The sequence below is a fragment of the Amblyomma americanum genome, chromosome 10 (genome assembly GCF_052857255.1).
Source record: "Amblyomma americanum isolate KBUSLIRL-KWMA chromosome 10, ASM5285725v1, whole genome shotgun sequence".
NCBI classification, from domain to species: domain Eukaryota; kingdom Metazoa; phylum Arthropoda; class Arachnida; order Ixodida; family Ixodidae; genus Amblyomma; species Amblyomma americanum.
In genome coordinates this window covers 75,703,446-75,720,573 of record NC_135506.1, presented here as the reverse complement: position 1 = coordinate 75,720,573, position 17,128 = coordinate 75,703,446, and the positions used below count along the sequence as shown (strand labels likewise).

Genomic DNA, 17,128 nt, shown 5'->3' with positions numbered 1-17,128 from the left:
TCAAAAGCGTCCCGTATTAAGTGCTTATTCTTAATGAAGTTAGAATGCGTGTTAGGCTTAATGCCATACTTCCGCCCGATACCTTGCTTGGTGGTTCCTCCCTTTTCCACTTCTCTCAAAATCTCAACTTTCGTTGCCAAGTCAAGCATGCGATATGGTCCACGAGTCGCCATGACTGGTACAACCGCTGCATGTGAAGTCCAAATTCCACTCGAAATGTGGCCACCATCCGCAACAAACTAACGGTCAAAATGACTCTGTCGCCTTATCATCGCACTGGGACGTATCAGCTATTCAGCACACTTCAAGCCTCATCTGACCACTTCGAGATGAGCGGTGCTATAGGCACTTACAATGGCAGTGATGTATTTCGCCGTTTTAAGAAAGCTGCCTCACGACAGTCACAATGGTACCAAAAATGACGGTCGTCATGATTATCGATTGAAAAATAACTTCTAATTAAATGACACTTTAAGCTGTTTAACATTGAATTATTGAGTGATATTTCTACAGTAATACATGCAAAAATGATGGGACCAACATTTCACTTCTAATTAACCGAAATTTCTAATTAAGCAGCTTCAAATTATCGAAGCCAACTGCAGCAGCCTTCAGTAACCTGCATCGACTAGCGAATAGCATGGCACGTTACGACAGCAATTTGGCGGCATTTTCTTCCTTATCCAATACGCATAAAAGAGCAGCAGTGATGCAAAATTAAAAATAAAAAGCAGCTCTTTCAAATGACGCCAAGAAGGTGGCGATCACTACAGTAGAATAATAGCGTGTCGCAGAAAAACCCCTATTCTTGTGTGAAAATCTACCCAGAGAGAGCATAGATCGAAGTTTTATACTCATTTTGCAGCTCAAATATTGACTCTCGAGGTTACAAAATCCACAGACTAGAAGAAAAAAGCTGCAGAGTTTGAAAAGTAAATTTTTAGAAAATCGATTTTTTGCAACTTTTTTTTGCCCCAAAGAGCTGCCTTCCCCCTTAAAGAGAATATAGACACCTAATTTTCATGGCATGTTCTCTTCTCTACAATGAAGCAGAAGACACTACTATGCATGAATAACCATGTGGTATTCGCCTATGACTGCCAAATAATTTACAATCAAACTTTTCTGTCACGCTGTTTTTGTTTCCACTTCAACAGCCAGATGATGGCTCTGACGTCAAAGTGCGGTTATATGCCACATAAGGCATGGAAAAACGACTATATAATAGCTGCTTCATCGTTTTAATTCACTAGAGCACTGAAACCAGCCTTCCTCAAGAGCTAGAATGACAGCGAATCTAGAAGCAGTGATTATATTGCAGTTGTTTCATGCCTCACGTGACCTATAACCACACTTTGACATCAAAGCTACCATTCCGCGGTTGAAACCGAAACCAAAACAGCACAAGAAAGAAATTCGATCATAAATCAATTAGCGGTCATAGGAAAATACCATATGGTAATTCATGTATAATAATGCCTTATGCATCGTTAAAACAATAAAACATGCACCCAAAAGATAGGTGTCTAAGCCCTTCAAATTACCGGCACAACTTCACAACACACGGCAGAAACGGGCATGAAGACACAACGAATCCACTCATTGTGTCTTCATGCATGCCTATCAGCCACGTTTTCTGAACTTGCACAAAGGGCTTAAACCGTCAACAAAACTTTTACATCCAATGCGGCACACATGAGTAAGCAGAAAGAGAGTCAGACAGTGGTTGTCGGCCCTTGCCTCAAACTGTGTGACGAGATCTTGCATGGCAGGCACGGAGCTCTCTAGTAGGGCCACTGGCATGGGCGCCATGCGCTGGCTCATTCACTTCCTCAGCTCCTGGTCCGAGCATGTCTTAGGGCTCAGGTTGCGGTCAATGTGGCCCCTCGTGACAAGATACTCAACAAGTTGGGAGGCCGCCAGCGCTTCCGCCTACTTTGTCCGAGTGCTGCCATCGAACGAAAGGTTGCACGGCCACTTTACGGTCAATGTACATGTCCAGCAGGAATGGTGTACTGGCAAAAAGAAAAAAAATTACACATGACGCATTTATACACTCTATGGAGACATTAGCTTTCAATGAAGCCATGCACCTTACTAGCCCAGACACCATATTTTGGCTGGCTGTGCTTTATGATGATGCGCAAGACATTAACAAAAGTAAAATGCCATGTGGAATTTACTTACACCTAGTAAACAGCTCATAACTGAATCCCTCCTCTCATGCTCTTTGAATTCAGCAGTGAAACGATGGATATGATGTCAGTGCTAGGTTACGTCACGTGAGGCACACAAAAACATTTTAGCCACTCCTTCATTCATTGTCAATCCAGCTCTTGAACAGGGTGGCGCAAGAGTAGCAATGAATCAAAACGACAAAACAACAATTATACTGCTTTTTTTTTCAGGCCTCGCATGACAAACTAAAGTTTAATATAATGCCCATAATTTAGCTGTTGAAACAGAAACTGAAACTGCATGAAAGAAATATTTGAATTATAAATAATTTAACAGGTGTAAGCAAATTCCATATGGGGATACATGTACAGTTGTGCCTCGTTAATACGAATCCTTTTAATATGAACGACTCAAATTATGGACGATTTTTCTTGGGACAAAACCTCTTCAAGGTCTTTATGCCTGGAGAAACTCGCTGTACAGAGTGGATGGGGGAAAAAAGGACAGAGTCCATTGGGGTCCATGTATTTTTGCCCCGTTAATACGGACAGTGATGAGAACAAAATCTCTACCACCACAAATAGATGATGTATTTTCTGCATTTTGAGTGCAGGGCACCAGAGCAATGCAGTGAAAAAGTGCAAATGACTGAGTGGTGGCCCTTTTCTTTTGTGATAGCATGTTTTACAGTGCGAAGACGCCCAGTAGACGCATCTTACTATTTTTCGTGTTCCAAGCATGGTTGTGAAGAAATCTCTCTCTGCTGGTTGTAGTACTACATACAAAGCCGCGTTCAGCTCCTGTCTGCCGACAGAGTCCTGGTAAATAGTAGCGGTTCGTGGGGTGTGAACAGCTGTAGAAGTTAAGTCATGTTGCCATGAAACGTCCTGAAGTGTATCATAAATTACTAGGCATGTCAAGCTGCACCACATTATTTCAAGCATAATGGCGACTAAAATAATGGGCTTGTGGGTACTAAAGCAACATCTGATTTCAACTTCACTACCAGCCACAATGCACAGAAGCAGGCCTTAATCATAGGTAGTTATTTTTCTGAATACTTTTTTTTTCGCCATTCATTATTTCGAATGACTCGCTTTATAGACAGTTTTTCTCGGGAATCAGTGTGCATATTAGCGCAATGAACCCACTCGCATATGATTTCCCCCTCTCCTCGACTTTTGCCTGTGAAAATTTGTTTTTAAACCATCAACTTTTGGTACTGCGTTCCTCAGTTTTCAAGCAGACCGCAGTGCAGTCCTTGGCAGCTCGCCAAGATGCTGCCCAGATAACATCAAAGTGTGTTAATCTTTTGACGAGAGCTCGTATCAAAGATGAAGGGGTGGGGGGGCTGCTCAGCCAAGGCGTGCGGTCTTGACAGAAACACTGGCGGAGGTGGCTTGGTTGGCGCGCTGCTGCGCGCCAGCCTTAAAAAGCTGGCGAACACTCGAGCAATAGAGAGGAGCACAGCAGTTTAAACCAGAACCCTATAAAACGTCCTCTACCTGAAGTGCTGTGAAGGAAGCAGCAACTTCAGACCCCAAAGCGATTTGGTAAGCACGAGATCGAAAGCGAAAATGATTAACCCCTCACCACCCTGCATGTTTTTTTCAACCTCGCGTTAACAATGCACACCTGACCTTGAGGGCCAGTGTTCAGAATGTTCGCTTTATCTCACCACGATTTTCTGGCGCTGCTGGCTATCACAAAATGGTCGGAATGCGCTGTTTGCTGCCGAAGCATACATCGGCGTACAAGCGGGATGTCCGGCATGTAGTGGCAAACACCTTATAACTGAACGATTCAAAACAATGCCAACACAAACACATCTGACCGCGTGCTTTTATTGACGATGGATGGACGGACAGACGTATGTACAGGCAGGCGGTGCATGATGAAATTTCGGCTCTCTAAAAAAAATACTTGAAACATTTTCCCATGTAATGAAGCCACCCCCAAATAGACGCCAACTTTTCTGGAAAATAAGTGGGTTCATTACGCGAGTATATACAGTAAATGTCTCGCAGACATTCCCAAAGAAGAAAAATGTCTAAATGAAAATTTGGTGCTTATACTCCAACTCTTTAACTGCCAATCCCTGGCTGTACTTGTCATAGAAGATTGTACCAATATTACCAATATCCCCATTGACCGAGTCACACTCGTCCTGCCCCATGTTATGCTGCTCCCATGATCGAAGACAAGTTATGGTCGCCAAATGCATTGCTTGCGATTTTCAGCACTAGAGGGAGGCAGATCTGTGCAAACAAAACACATTTTGTGACTTTAAGGGGTGTTTTAAGCCTGACAATATTCATTTCATAAGTGCGTCACACATGAAAAATGCCAATGGCAGCACTGTCCTGAGAAAAAGAGTTGCTTTTTGGAGCAGTTCAGGCAGTAGCATTACTAATGATCTAGAAGTGTTTTCGACAATGACGAACTTCGTTCAAAAGCTGGAGACGTCTTCAGATGACGACAACAGCGACGCGCTGGATAGTGCACGCTTACTAATGATGAAGCCTTGTTTCTGTTAGGATACAGCAACTTCCATGCACTTTGCAGTGTCTTAAAGAGCATCGGATCAAATAATTACCACACTTTTCAGTACACTGCAACCCATTACCATGCCATGCACGGAGGGAAAGCCACCCTCAAGAGCAGCTTCCTTTTTAAGGGGGGATGCTAGGTTGAACAGCCAACTTTTGCACCACTGAACCAATTGTGATAAAATTTTTAGGGATGGTGCATCTTCTCATTAGACTACATTCAAAATTTCAGCTCTCTAGCTCAAACGGTAAAGAACTTATGGCTTTCATAATAAGCAGTCAGGTGTGTCAGCTTAGGAAAACTATAATTTCAAAAACAATGGAGAAAATATTTAGCCCCCAAAAAGTACCTTACCTTGCTCCTGAGAAAATTTCAGTCGACAAACCACCTTGAAAGCAGCCTTTGGAAATGCAGTTTGGAAATTATAGTATTCCTAACGGTTTTGTTTTCTCAAAAACTACAAATTGAGAAAAATGAGTTCAAAGATTTCAGAACATGCTATTTTATTTTGGGGTAAAAAAAAATATTACTCAAAGTGCCCTGCTTCATAGGTCGGGCCCTCCTCTTCGACACGATGCTGCTCTGTGGCGATTGCTTCTAGCCTTTTTATTCTTTTTTTCAGCTTTAGAGCTGTCCATCGCCCTTGCCTTTGCTCGTGAAATAATCTGATCATCGTTTCGCGACCGAACTACAGAGCAAGACGTCAATTTGCAGCATGGCTCCATCGTTATGTACGTTGACGCAAGCATCCAGGCACACGAAACAACGGCAGTTTACTGTCCTTGCAAGCCTGCTCTGAACAAAACGTCAAGGTTTCACCTCTCAGAACCTTCTTCCACCTTCAGTGCAGAGATGCTTGCAGTTCAAGAGGCACTTTGCTTTGTGGCCGCCGTTCCCGTGCTACCCACGGCCCGCATTGTCATTCGCACCAATGCCCTTCACGTCACACGCCTACTACGACGCGTCAGTCGCACCCCAGAAATCTGCCAAGACATCCATCGTCTAGCGGCACGCATCCCGCAGGAAATTCGTATTCAGTGGGTCCCACGTGACCTCCTGAGTGCACAAAGCCGCGCAGATTCTGCGGCCTGCCTTTCGACCCCAACCTCGTCTTTGCCTCGAGTCCTCACTCTGCATGACATTACCTAACTTTTAACAAGAAAGGAACACCTTCGGCACCGCGCAGATGCTCTAATCCCTCGAGTGTGGTAACCCTCCCCCATGCTCTTACCCGTGCAGAGGAGGTGGCGCTTCGTAGGATACAGGTCGGGGTTGCCTTAACTCCAGCTGTGACACACAAGTGGCCGCATTTCAAAGATTTATATCCCTGCCCCGGGTGTCCAGTCTGCAAGAACAGAGACCGTGAGGCGGATCTCTACCACGTGTTGTGGGACTGCTCGGCGCTGAAGCCGACGAGAATTCGGCACCTGGTTTCAGTGGGACTCTCACCGGACAACCCAGATTGCTATGTCTGGACACAGGGTCCATATCGTTCACTTCTTGATTTCATCAAATCAGCCCACCTTTTTTCATTTATTTAAGCATCTTACTCATCTCTCACTTCACAGTTTTTATGCCCTGAGGCAATAAACATTGCTTCAAAAAAAATACTCTGATGGCCTGCTTGCTGGACGTGCTTCATCATCTGGACTCCATGTTCTAGTTCCAGCTTTTCAAGCACTCTCTTGATGCCACGTGCAACCTCGTTAAATTGTAGTACAGTCTGCAGTACTATTCTAGTACTTCTGCAGCCACCACGGTTCTTAGTGATGCAAATTCGGTATTTGGGTGACGAACCAACATGGGAGTTTGAAAAGTTCATATCTGTCGCCAGTGGCAGGATTGGGCCTGGTGAATGCACAAGCAGACGCTCACTTGCTGGCAGTCCCCCTGTGTTTTCTAGGCCTCTCGCTTTCATGGTGCGTTTTTGTTTCCCAAAGCTTCTCCGTGTCGAAGCCTTTGCTGCGGGCATCATGCGGTCACACCACCGGCCACCCGCTGACCGCAATTAACTCGCAGAAGGGAGAAAATATAACAGATAGCATGTGTTGAACACAACCAAAGCGGGAGTAACTCCGAATGACGAAAAAACAGTGTTGGGTGACCACATAGTATATTTCCGCCAATCCGAGGTCCTGTTCTTATTTTGCCACCCACTCGGCAGTTGCCGCGGCCAGAAATAAGCCTTTCTTTTTTTAGTTTTTCGTTAGGGGCATGGTGAATCCTCAGCAGAAAGTCTTCCTTGACTAAAATATGCAAAAAACAAACTTTCTAACATGGGCATTCACTCTGCGTCCTCATTTTTGCCCGCACCGCGGCCGCATCTTGAAAAGAGCGTTCATACGTTCATAGCCTCCTTCGACAGTGTACCACCACCTCGTGAAAAGAATCAATTTTCTTCTTTTCTATTGCTCAAATAACAACCAAACTTGAAGAGAATATTCTTCATGAAACCAGCAATCTAAAACAACTCAACGTTAAAAAAATTTTTTTTTCTGAAAATCTGCATTTTAGTGCCACATCCCTCGTTAAAATTTTCTCAATTCTAACCAGACATCAATGAAGTAATACATTTTCAGAATCAGAATTACAGACAGAAATTTACGACTACTTAAAAATTTTTTTCACAACATCCGAAAAGGCTCTGAAGAGGCCCTACTTTCACCACAGCAGTCGCCAGCCTGGACAATCGTTAATAAGATTATTTCGCACTAAGGAGAACGGGATCTACAGTAGATCTTATATTTTTGAGTGATCAAGCGTGATACAGATGCTGCACTGTTTGAAACAGCATCAAAGCAAATTGAAAATACAAGGTCTGCTTTTACAGGGCACTCTGAATCAAAATTTGAATTCTATCTGCTCAGGTTTGTCAAGGTACACATCTACGACCCTCGTTAAACTCACTCGGAGGTTCTGAAGTGAGGATGGCATGCCGCTCCCCATCAAATCAAACAAAAGTCAGCTATCTTCCAAGAACTCCCACACCTACTGTTCAACTCCTCACTAGTGAAGAAGGTGCTATGTTAAGCCACATGGAAGCTCAATACTAATGGCTACCCAAGAACACATAATATATGCAATGGCTTCACAGACACTCTCACCACCACTTTTGAGGGGGCCACATACATACACAATTCAGGACTTGCCCCGCACAAGACCACTAACAACTAATACCTTACACCACCTTCCCTTTTTTAGAAGAATGGCCAGAACATCAGTTTTGGCACTGGAAATGAAGTTGCTCTCTCTCTCTCCATCTGCAATCATTATTGGTGACACCAGCCGAAAACCCTGGCATGCCACTCACCCGCAGAAACATCACACATACGAGCCCTTGCATCTACTAGAGACTCCTTCTTCAATGATGACACAGCATCAACAGTCAGATGTCGCGGCCAGGAGACAGATTTCAGTCTTCCATTTTGATAAACCATCTGCAAGACAATACAGTAGTGTTTTAGCCTATACAGCATCACCTGAAAATTTCTGAAGGCTACTGACAGTTCAGGCATATTAGTACACATTTAAGTAGTCATCCAGAAAGCAGTCAGTGTCCACAACCACACAAAGCAACTAACTAAAAATTTCAAAGAACCATAAAATACAATCAATTTAAATGTGGGTGCAGTAACCTCACTGGGTGCCGCAACATAACATGAGCCTCACCTAGGTGAAGCTTTGGTTTTGTGTGTGCACTTTTCTGGAGCTGGCGATTTCCATTTTGCGCAACAATTGTCCTGAAGAGGATGCACATTACCCTTTTCATAAACTACTGAGCCAATGGTTTTGCTGCTCTGTCAAGGTTTAGAAAGTTCTCTGTGCAATGACAAAGCCATGCCAGGCAAGCAGTATGAACAGCGCAACAAGAATTTACCAACCCTTAAACCTCTCCTAGCAATTTCAGTTGCTAAAAAATTCAGAGACGACAAACAGCAAGATGTCGACCTTCAGCCACTTGCAATAGCCTTTCCAGTTCTGCCATAAACCCTTTCAGGCACCACTTGCCAATCCGCTTCCAGAAAACCTTTTTTGTGTCTAAAGACTCAATGCCTGTCTTAAGAACGCCAACTAGGTTAGCAATGCAAAACGCAAAATAGCTACTCCTTTGGAGGCATGTATTAAATTCCATCCAAAGAGTCACACTAGATAGAAATAGTAACGTCGAGACACCCAGATTTGTCAAACGAGTAATTGGTGGACCACAGGATTACATTCTTTATTAAATTGAAACGATGCTAGAAAGGCAGGAAAAAATATATTACTGCCGAAAAAAATATCTGCGGGCAAATGGCAAAGGACATGTCACCAGGATCACAGTTCTGAGAAATATTATTTACTGCGTTCACTCGCAAACATGAAAAATCATCCCAGTTGCAAATATCAAGTAAGTTCGATTCCCCTGCAGCAAAGAAATGGCAGCAACCTCTGGCACACTCCCTGAAAAACCTGTGCGTTCACATTGCACACAACTGTGCAAAGGAGCCCAAAAAGGTAAAATACACCCGCTGTAACAAGCAGCATCTCCCTCTCTCATTACATTCATATTCATGCAAAAACCAACCTGTGCACTTTCAATCAGGGACTGCACAACAGTAACAATGAATACATATGTTACTAAGAAAAGGAACAAAAACAAATTAGGCCACAATGCACCAGAAGCATGCATCTTGCAGTATGACTTCCTCGTTCCAGCTAAAAATTTTCCCTTTTGATGTCAACAGTCTGCTAAAGTCAGTTTCAAAGACCGATTTTGATGTATTTTAGGTTTTAGTTGCAATCTGGTTCCATCTCTGTTTGAAGACGCTACAGTGTGTTCCCACTGAGGAATGAATGGAAGTGTCTGTGGTGCAGATTCACACAACCGTACAGCCGAACTCTTCATCTTTGGTGGCACTTTGAACCATTTGCAGGCATTGCACAGTCGCACCCGTTTCGAAAAATGCATCTTAACATGTCTACTGGATCATGGGTCAAAGGCAGGTCATGTCATTTATCCATGCAATGCGGCAGATTTTATTGTGAAGCCTAAGGAGGAGGACCTCAGTATAAAATCCGTCTAACATGAGGCTTCATGGCACCTAGTACTAGTGGCCATACAGCAGAAAAAAATGACGGGAACCACTGGTGGCCAACGACGCAGTGAATGCATCAAGTGTAGAAATGTCCTTAGGAAAAGTTAACTATAAGTTTGCCTTCACAGCATGAGGTCCCATTAGACCAAATGTCCTGATGGGGAATCTAGGAGCTATGTCAGAACCTCATAACTCTTCTGGAGACACCCGAAACAGTGCTCCGAGAAACACCCTAGGAGGGGGGGAGTGCATTTTCTATGCATTACAGTTCCTTTGTGCATTTGTGTGATTCATTTTCCATACATTACAGCTCATTTTTGCCATAAGGAGTACTGTGTTCAGTTTTGAACTTCATGTATATGCATGTTGTTTCCTACGAGCGTGTGTTTTGTCTCCATTAATTTCCTGTACGTATGTGTCTATATTACTTGTTCATGTGTTGATGTTGAAGTTTCATGAATGATTTGTCTTCTACAAAGGAAGGAGTATATGCTGCATTGTAAGTAATGGTTTTAGTTTTGTGAACTGTCTTGTGCCTTGCCTTTGTGTATGTTGTAACTGGACTGTGTCACGTAAATTAAGGTTATAAATACCAGTGTCTTCATAAAATAAAGACTTGTAGACAAAGCAAATTTACACTACAAATGCAACCGTAAATATGTCAAAAGCTGTGCACAATCAAGACATCCAAAATGCATGTTATTACATGGTGCATGCCATAAACAAGTAACAACAAATCAATGCTGAGCTCTAGTTGAATGATCACTACAGATCACCACGTCCAAGAAAACTTAAAACACGAAGTGAAAATAATGAAAGGGGTGTTGTTGCACATTTCATTAATTACGAAGTGAGACTGGAGGATACTTAGAATGCGTTTACAGAGTGATTGCACAGTGCATGTAATCAGCCATGAGTTATTCAAAGGAAATCAATGATGCAACACTGCCGCAGCTTGCTTGAGCTAGTCGTTATACATCATAAACAACACAGGAATGCCAAAATGATGCCGAAGTTACACGGCAATTAAAGCTAAACACTTTCATTAAATCACAACTGCTAAATAATTCAGTATTGTTGCGCAAAAGAATATATTTACAGCTATGTACACAAGCGAAGTAACAGCTACGAGTAACAGCTTCTTCTCCTTAGTAAGCATGGCACATACCCACGCAGAGGGATTGGCCAAGGCTTAGTAGATAATCCCAATGAGGTATTTGCACGGGGAAAAATAGGTGCGAGAAGACTAAATCTATATAAAAATCGGAACAGTCAAATGAATTAAATAAATATTAATTACCAGGAATAAAATGGAGCAGTTTTAGACATGCGACAAAATTTTGTATACAGCTAACAAGGTAATCGATCAGTTGCACTTATGTAATCATGAAGGTAACCGCAGACACTGCTTAACTTGAATCCCTTTGACTCGCACCGAACGAAAGAATAACTAGAAGAGACAGTGGGAGTCCTAACCTCGAAAGAGGAGCCTCTAAATACTGTTTTCTCTGAACTGCGAACCGCAGGCAAGAGAGGAGAAAATGATCAATTGGTTAAACTTGCCCACATGATACACAAAGGTTTGTCGCAGCGAACACACATCTGCATAAGTGCAAATTTAAGTGAGGGATTCTGCATCGCAGAAGCGTCATTGGCACCTCACAAAGACTTGATTTACACCACCGGATATTCCATGGGAACTATAAGTGGCTAAAATCCACGGTATTGAGCAGTGGATCACTCAGGTTGGCTGAAATATGTTGGAAGCGCTGGAAACGTGAAGTTTCTAACAGAATGAGGTGAGGGACGAGATAGACTACAGGAGTGCTGAGAGCTGCCTTGTCAATAAATCAACCACCTCGTTAAAATAGACTCCCGAATGCCCAAGTACCCAGACAAAGCGGATCTCACGCACTGTGTACAGAACAAAAAGCTAAGCGAACGATTCAATAAAGATTTCCCCGAATATTGTAGATACACTAGAACTGAAAGGCAGTCTGCAAGAATAAGAACCCTTGCTACATGCCTAGGAAGTTTGAGAAGAGCCACACCAATGGACACAAACTCTGCGAAGAATATAGGAGTATAATCTGGGATACGAACGGAATTGCTCCAAGCCAGTTCCTGCGAATATATCCCAACCGCCACCTTCTCACAGCTGCCGGAGGCATCAGTGGAGATAACAGTAAAAAGATGAAAATTCTGTAGGCGTTCAGAAAGGAGACCATTTAGGATATTTGCGGGCATATGTTTCGCATGGGACGGGAAAATATGGTCATAATAGAAGACGGGGTAAGCCTGCGTATCTGCAACTTGTTGCAAAGAGATAAGATTAACCTGAAGCGGGGCTAATAGATTTTGCGTGAACCTAACTTGCGGAAGCTGATAGCATGGCCAATGATTAGTGAAAAACAGGTGTGGTTGGGATAGAAAAATGCGACTGCGAATGCCGGGGGCCGTGTCTAAGGACCTGAGGAAAGTACGCACTGTTAGAAGTTGGAAGCGGGAAAAGAGATCGGGGATACAGGCTTCCAGATAAAGGACAGCGTTTGAAGCTGATTTTGGGAGCCCGAGGCATAGCCGTAGGGCACGCCTTTCCAGCAAAGGTAATGGCTGCAGCTTGTAGTTTGCGCTACCAGAGAACAAGACACAACCAAATTCCAGAATCGATCTCATATAAGCCTTATAGAGCAACAGTAACGTGTCACGACGCATGCCAAACGTTTTATTGCCAACTCGTGTCAACCGGCACAGAACACGTTCCCCTTTAATAACATTACTCTTAATGTGGTGTCGCCAGTCCAAGCTTTGATCATAAGTAACGCCTAGGTGTATAACCGACTCCACCTGCAGAATTGGAGTGGAGCAGTATACTAGCGAGATGTACAAAGGAGTGTCGGGCGGAAATACCAGCACGCTACATTTGCTGACATCAAGTGATAAATTAATTTGGTTCAACCAGACTTCAATAGCATTCAGGTATGCCTGCAAACACTCGTACAGTGCATGAGTATCGTTTGCTGATGCGAAAAAAACTATATCATCTGCATATACATAAACTACAATGTCCGGATGAATGGGTATGTCCCGAACCAATATGTTGAAAAGTCTACGGATTCTGTATGGCAAGTTCTCTCTGCATTTATGGCCGCGGTTGATTTTTCGAGCAGCATTTTCTGAACCGTGGGCACTCGGTGTGTGATAGAAAGAACGCAGACGGCCCGTGTTCTGTTGCGTGGAAATGGCTCATAATAAACTGAACACGACTCGCGCGGTATTTGCGAAAATTTATCGAACAGAATTCGCCAGCACTACTCACCTTGGCAAACCCGGCGTGTCGTGATGCTGTGACATACCTTCGCCATTTCTTTTCATTGACACAGAATCGAATTCTTGGAGGAGGCTGGCAGGGTTCGTGGTCCCTGAAACAATGCCAACACCCACACAATATAAGCGTTATTGGCGCCGATGTGACGCCGCTGCTAGCTTCAAAGGTTAGAACGTCGCTAATAAACCGCACCGCTTTCGACGACAGCGGCAGAAATATTGCCTGGGCGACACATGTGGTCCGAATACATGGTTCGAGCGGTCTTCTGCATAGGCATCCGCAAGAACGTGAGGCAGCCGGGTACAGCCGAACGCAAACAGACACGTTCATCCCGAACTTTACACGCGACCTCACACATAACTGCCACGCGCCATGTGCGAGACCGCGTGACCACGTTGTATTTTTTTTTCTTGCCGGGGTTATCACGTGACCATAACGAAATAGCGGCAGCCGGGTGACAAGGCGTTGCAAAGTTCTGTCAGTTAATGTCACATATATTAAGGAGCCTAGAGTACATTTTAAAGGAAAGAGGTGTGAAGAAGACCACAACTTGGATTAACCGAATAATAAAGAAGATGAAGAGTGGAGAGATGTGATTGGTGGAGAGAGATAATTGGTGGAAGGCTTAGGTCATCCAGGGAGAGGGAGGCAGGCACGTGGGGGAACTAAAGCCCCTTGATAATAGGAAAGTAGGGACACTCTCCTGCGCCACGCTTTCCTCAATTCTCCTTGTGCAAGCACGACACCCTTTTTTTTTCCTTGGCGCTCGCTGGTCGACCTGGAATTTGCAGGATGCGAAGAGATAAGCCATCCAGCCAACTGTTCGAAGAGGAGGCGATAATGCGGACGCAGTCGAGCCACGGGCGCATGTTTACAATTTAGGCGTTCAGCGGAACTGTTCCATATGCAAAGTAGTTAGCGCGTCTCTGAACGGCATCGTCGCTAAGCCAAACAGCGCGTTTTTGGGCCAGGTCTGCTCTCCAGGAGTGCGCAAAATATTTGAAAAATTGCGCGAAAAGCATTCAGAATGCCCAAAGTAACAATCATGAGAGATCGGTTTCTTCTTAGAACTGTTTGAATGGGGAATACTGATGTAAACAAAGCTTTCAGGCGAGTTCGGCACTGCAGACACTTTTTAAGTAACATGATAAGGTGTTTTACTTTGTGCACCTGATCTAGTACTGCCTCTGACTTTGTCTGTGTTTGTTTTTTTAGGGCGTGAACTCTGTCACCGCGGTAAAACTTCGGAAAACGACCCAGGCTGGTGTTTTGAACTTCAAGATCAGAGGTCAAATCGGGACATGGTCTATTTCGCTACTGCCAAGCTATCTGTCTAAGCATAGTATATGTCATATGATCAACCATTAGTTTGGATAATTGGTTAATTATACACTTATTTTGACCAATTACCAAGCCCAATTAATTGTTATTTAGTAAATTACAATTAAAACCCAAATTTGCGCTGCAGCATCGAGTCATATATCGTTGGAAACCTTAGGCCAAGTGTAGTGGCACTGTGCTGGTTAGCGATCCGCATTAATCTGAGTTAATTAGTTAATTTTGTATTAAACCAAACTTTAAGCTATACGATCAAGTCATATACCATTGAAAAGCTTAAAATGAATGCAAATGCTCTGAATCAGTTAGCGATCCCTATTAATTAGCGTTACTTAGCTATATGCAATCAAAACTACCCTTGACATTATAGCATTGAGTCATATACCTTTCAAAAGCTTAGGTTGAATGCAAATGAGCTGCACAAGTTATCGACCCAAATTAATTAGTGATAATTATTTAAATGCAGTTAAATCCAAACTTTCCACTATAGATGAAAAACTAAGGGCAAGTGTAAACGTATTATGCTAGCTAGCCAAACTTAAATATAAACTTCACTACAACACAGCTAAAACACTAACTAGGTTTAACATGAACTGCTTCGAAATGTTTCTCTTTGCTTGTGCATACTTGCGTGCAGCAAGTCTTATTTAGCATGCACCCGCTTACAATAAATGAGTCATGAGTGCATCTTCCTTCCATATGTTTGCCTCATCAGTGTGAAAGTGGTTTTTTCACTCTAGACTGTTCACTGAATAAAACAGTTGCGCACTTTCAATGCATTGTGCACTATCACATCACTATCTGGGCCTATTACTATCATTTACTATTAATATCCGTAACAGTCACCACGATTAGCTATCACTATTCATAACCATCACTATATAATCTGATGCCGTCACGTGACCCACTGATATACCTCAATTTCCATTAAGTACATTGTCAGTCTTATCTCTATTACAACATCTGACGAGTCATCTGTACATTTACTTTAATTTCTTATACTTTCTTTTTTTTCATAAAAGGAGACTGGAAAACAGCAAGCCACAATAATAACTTACTGCTGTCAGCGGGAGGTTCATGTCTCTGTCGAGGAGGCTTCCTTTGCTTCGGGACAGGTCGGTGAGAGAAAATTGTCGGAACTGCGTTAGGCCTCAGCTTTTTTTTTCCAAAGTTCGTGTAATATTCGTGGCTCAAACTGGTCTTCAGTGAAATGTAGCTAGAACATAGAGCGACGAGTTAACCACTCAGGCAAGATGAAAAAAAATCTTCTTGCATACCATTGAAATAACTAATATGCTACAATGCTAAGAATTGTTGCTCGCAAAATGTTCCCCTATTTTTACTAATCACAATCATTATTGATTGTTTAAGTTTCGTAAATACAGCAAATTGGCGCGATGATTCCAGCTGATTTTACATCGACGGGAAAAGGTTTCCCGCAGAAAAAGAAAACGCGGAATTGCGGTTTTAGAGCTCCAGCTTTCAAAGCGAATGTTCCTGGCCAACGTTTAGTAGTCACGATCAAAGTTAAGCGTGTGTGATCATGTGAACACCCCCTGCACATTGGCCGTATCCCTGATAAAACCAAGCCATACCTGTTGACCCTCTCATGCGTGGAAGCATGGCAAGCCACATTCAAGAATTAAAAAAAAACGCAGTGCGAACTCGCTAGCGCTCATTACCCGCAATACCGCGGGTTTACTTGCCAATGAGTTTTTCAGGGCCAGTATTAATTGTTCCTAAGTAACCTACGAACACTAGTACAAGCTGGAAAGACTAGCTCCTCGGCGAGCCACAATTTCGGTATTTAGTAAAGGAGGACAGGGATCCTAGCAAAATCGCGACAAATGCAATCAGGAGGCTGTACCTTCCCACATATCGTTGACAGCAGAAAGCAGACTATAGTGCCGTATTTCTGACTGTACGGAAGTCTACAACGTATGAAATGATGGAGCCTTACAGAATATTCAGCATGCTGCAGAGGACAACCTCTTTTTCATGGAACGAACAAGTTGCCGCAGCAAAAATATTAAGGAGCAAGGAGGCAGAATAGAAAACGCAGCGTCAGGTGACGCGTTATTACGGGCAGTGAGAAAGGCTCCTTACCTCGCAAACAACGCTGTTCTTAGTGGGGATAAAGTTCTTTCGGCCAATATTGTGAAGCCACTGCTTCTTGCGCAAGCCAACACGCTTGCCTTGAGGTATCATGAATACCGCATAACCATCTTCAGGCCGCTTGCTGCAGTTGTACGCGCAACAGCACGGCATAGCGTTTGCACGTTGCAATATTCGCCTGATATTCGCTCGCCGAGCCTAGGAGAAAAATGGCGCGAAGGAAAAAGAAAAACACAAGCAAAACGCTGGACCCACGCGTTTCCAAGGGCAACAGCAGGGAGACCAATCGTCGCGCAGGAAATCGGGCGGAGAGCCGGCCCTCAGGGAAGGAGAACGAAAGGGGTAAGGACACGGGGTAAGGAGAAGGCGAGGAGGTCGCGCGGCGGCGGCAAATTTCAATGGATGGCGGTACTTTCCTATGATCAAGGGGTTTTAGGGGGAACAGCAGAGAGGCGGAGGCTCCGGCGGGTCAGGGACACATCGGCTGGAAGAGCGACGCCGGCTACTGCTCCGGTGAGCTCGCGTTCCACGGCTTCGAATCGTG

The 17,128-nt window shown here is 43.7% G+C and overlaps 1 long non-coding RNA gene across 1 annotated transcript; it reads right to left on the bottom strand.

The window, feature by feature from the left end:
- Positions 1-1,748: 1,748 nt before the first annotated feature.
- LOC144107135 (uncharacterized) lies at positions 1,749-16,891 on the bottom strand. Its single transcript, XR_013309227.1, has 5 exons — positions 16,576-16,891; positions 15,528-15,685; positions 13,123-13,225; positions 8,039-8,165; positions 1,749-2,015 (listed from the first exon to the last, which is right to left on the bottom strand). It is a non-coding gene; the product is annotated as an uncharacterized LOC144107135 (long non-coding RNA).
- Between the last annotated feature and the right edge of the window lie 237 nt (positions 16,892-17,128).